Source organism: Macrobrachium rosenbergii, chromosome 4 (genome assembly GCF_040412425.1).
Source record: "Macrobrachium rosenbergii isolate ZJJX-2024 chromosome 4, ASM4041242v1, whole genome shotgun sequence".
In the NCBI taxonomy this organism is placed as follows: domain Eukaryota; kingdom Metazoa; phylum Arthropoda; class Malacostraca; order Decapoda; family Palaemonidae; genus Macrobrachium; species Macrobrachium rosenbergii.
The window spans coordinates 17,557,501-17,561,940 of record NC_089744.1 but is presented as its reverse complement, the minus strand read 5'-3'; positions in this window follow the sequence as shown (position 1 = coordinate 17,561,940).

The following is a 4,440-nucleotide window of genomic DNA, read 5'->3' as shown; positions in this document are numbered from 1 at the left end:
GAGAAGTGGTAGTCCTAAGAACTAGCTAAGAACTATCAAAATACGTTAGTGATATTCCCATTTTTATTTTTAGTGGATTTTCCGAAAAAGTACTGTATTTTGATTTTCGTTAATCTTGATTCAAAAGATTTTAACAGTAATTCGCCCGGCTTTTTGTGCATTTTCAATAGATCTCCTTTTAATTACTCATTAGCAAGCAATTTAAATTTTGACAAAAACACGAAGGGTTCTCGCCCTCATGGTTAGTACACGTCATGTGATAAACTTCTAGTATGAAAAGATTTTCGGGAACTTTTTCGGAATTACGAAATCACTCTGATATCCTCACATAATGTCCCAGAAATCTCACTTGTGCCCTTTGGTTGAAAGACAGACAAACAGCCCTTAGGAATGGATAGCTGTTATTCCCTGGAACAAAGGGTCGAACTACCAAAAGCGATCTCATTCTCTGTTTTACCAATCACGAGCTTTTGCGTTCTGAAAGGCTTGCTAACCAGCGTTTCCGTTCGTGCCTCTGGTGAGCGTCATGTCTTTAAGGATGTTGAATTTCAAGCGGTTTCCTATTATCTCGATTATTTATTGATGCATTGCTACCATCCTCTCCGTGAATATATAACCTCCGCCGCACGTACAGCGGCGCCATTCGTCGGCGGTATTCCTTTTCATATTTATTAATTTATTCCGGCCGGAGCAAGACTGGCCGGTCTCCCAGGCACGGAGCGCATCGACGGACTGCAATTTTTTTCCTCTCCCACAAAAATAGAGGGCTGTGTTTGTTCATGAATATCTTTTTATTTGTTTATTTATTTATTCATTACTTTTCGGTTGCTGTCGTTATTCTTGCATTTATTTCACGTTTGAGAGATTTGATCATTAGTAAGGTCGCGGCCTATTCATTTATATCTCCAGTGGTAAAAGAAAATTTCCCTAAATGCTGTTTGGCGAATTTGACTCTACACCCTTACGCCTGTGGAAATATGTTCACTCTTTTATATTACAAATATGAAATTGCATGTAAGCGTATTCTCATTTCGGCCCCGATATGGACACGAGCCCGGAGAGTGTGCACGCGCAGGCACATTTAGACCAGATCGTTATTAATGTGTAAACACGGTGCGTTCTTTTTCCTTTTTCGTTTTTTTGTTTTGTATCTGCCGGGTTCTAATGTACAGTTTAATGTTTAATGTTGAAGAGTTGTTTCGTTCGCTTTATTCTGTGCTCGCTAATATTGGATAAAAGCATCAGAGTGTTTGAAAGTTTTGTTATAATATAAATGTCGCTGGGAACTGAATGAATTAAAATTGCGAGAATCTGGTGCCTTCAGGTATAAATATATTGCACAAAGATATATTCCTTGTATATCATACACGCGCAAATGCACGCGCGCACGCACACATAAATCTATCCATCTGTATGTATGTATATATATATGCATATATACATATACACACATGAATATATATGTAATATATACTGTATATATATCTTAAATATATATATACATATATATACACATATATATACAGTATATATATATATATATATATAATATATATATATATATTAGTGCAATCATATATATATATATATATATATATATATATATATTTATATATATACATAATGATTATGTCCAGTAGTGCAATCACATATCTTAAACGTCATTTTAGGGTAAGAATGACCTCGAGAACAAATGAGCTTCGTGAACAAACAACTATGTTATTAAAGGAATATTTATGATAACAGTAGCTAGAGTTACGTATATCTGTTCATAACACGTCCCAAAATATCTTAAAACATTTACAGGCACTTCAGACATGTACTATATATATTTGTATATATACACATATATGTATATTTATATACATATACATATATATGTATAGATATATACATATATATGTATATATATATATATATATATATATATATATATATATATATATATATATATATATGTAATACATGTCTGAAGCATCTGTGTATTAAAAATATTCTGAGACGTGTTATGAACGGATATATGAACGCTAGCTGTTGCTATCATAAGTATTTCTTTAACATAGTTTGTACACAAAGGTTATTCTTGTCCTATGTTGTAAGCTACATCGTTTCACTTTACGACGTAAAATGAATTCACCCATGCATTCCTTATACTAATGTGTATGCACTACTGCGGACACAATCACTGTGTAATTATTTTAGAATTTTTTTTACGAAAATATCACAGTTTATATGACAATCTGTGTTCATCTCTTTATTCCATCATAAACCTACTGTCATATCCAGAGGGCTTCCATGTTTGATGCCTTTAGGGTAAGAATTCAACAAAATACAAGGGTTCATAGTCTTCACAAATATATGATTGAAAAACTCTTTTCACTCTTCAATAATGAACATATCTTTACACAGACTTATAGTGAGTCTTCCTTGATTTGTTTGAAGAAAATACTTTCAAGTTGACCTAAATCACTATCGGACTAGCTTGGAAAACAACAAAAGCTCCTTTGACGATGGATTGTTTCTACAATCACAGATCTTACCACGGAAAATATCGACAAAACTGTAACAAAACTTCCTAAAAACTGTAGGTGAAGAAAATAGTGAGAATTATCAACCGGAGCTAATTTTCATTTGTGACGCTGTTTATCTACAACTTCCTGCTAAACTGAAATAATGAGATTCAGGAGGACTTTCAAATTTAATGGGAAGAATGGTTGTTAAGAGTGAGACTCCAGTTCCAAGAAGAATCTAGGTAGAATGAGCACATGTTAATCGGTTTTAGTTTTCTGAAAAAAAAAAAAACTATTGAGATGGCTATCTGTCTGTCCACCCTCATATCTTAAAAACTACTGAGGCTAGAGGACTACATATTGGTATGTTGATCACCCACTCTCCAATCATCTAACAAACCAAATTGCAGCGCTCTAGCCTCAGTAGTTTTTATTTTATTTAATGTTAAATTTAGCCATGATCGTGCGTCTGGCACGCTATAGGTGCCAACAACATAGGCCACCACTGGGTCGTGACTGAAAGTTTCATGAACCGCAGCTGAATTTCATGAGAGTTTCATACAGCATTATACGCTGTACAGATATTTAAAAACTCTTTTTTTACTAAAATCTTCTAAACCACGGCTGGGACAGAAGTCACTGTCGAAAAGCTACTGAATATACTGTACATATCCCTGAGAGACGCCGTCTGCTCTAAAGAAGGGTGTGAGGTACTTAGGACGAAGTAGTTGGAAGCTTCAATATATGGACGATATCTTATTGTATCTTTGATTTGATTTAGAAAAAGCAATTGAATATAAATATATATATATATATATATATATATATATATATATATATATATATATATATATATATATATGTGTGTGTGTGTATTATATATACTGTATATATGTGTGTGTGTGTGTGCATGTGTTTAAATATATATAAATATATATACATATATATACTATACAATATATGTATTTATGTGTATGTATATATATATATATGTATATATATATCTATATATATATACTGTGGTCTGGTAAAACTAAGGTATATAATATATATATATATGTATATGTAAATATAAATCTTACATATATATATATATATATACTGGTAAATATATATATATATATATAACTATTAACATATATATATATATAAATATAAATGCATATATATATATATATACATATATATATATATATATATATATATATATATATATATATATATATATATATTTATATATGTATATATATATATACATAAGTATATATATTTATATATATACATATATATACTGTATATATATATATATATATATATATATTATATATAAATTTATACATCATGTATTCACATATTCTATGCATTTGATTTAGCTCTCCTAGCTTTGTTACAGTTTAGTTGTACATAATATCTGAAGTTTTAACTATTGCCTGGTTGAACTTAAAATAATGTTAAATGATTCATGAAGTGGTAATAAAAAACTTCTAGGAGCCGGTCATCTTCATTGTCTTATCCAAAGGACGCATTTACACTTATTTTGACTTCAGGTTCTCAGGAATAATGGATGATTATAAGTTTGGTCGGAGTGAACTCAGTGATTCTTTATTCGTTGTAATAATCATTTCGAACGTGTAACCAAATAATTCTGACAAGGCTAAACCTTGTAAATGTGCGTCTCTCTCTCTCTCTCTCTCTCTCTCTCTCTCTCTCTCTCTCTCTCTCTCTCTCTCTCTCTCTCTTTCTCTCTAGTATGCAAGTAATTGCAATGCATTTCTTCATATCATTCCCCTGTCCTTTGTTTTCCCCGCCTCTGCAGTCTCATCTTGCATTCATTTCTCTTAGTTCCCTTTAGACGTAGATCACCCCATCTTATCCCCCCTCCCCCATTTCAAATTTCGTTGTCACCCTTCTCTTTTTTTGCTTCTCCCTC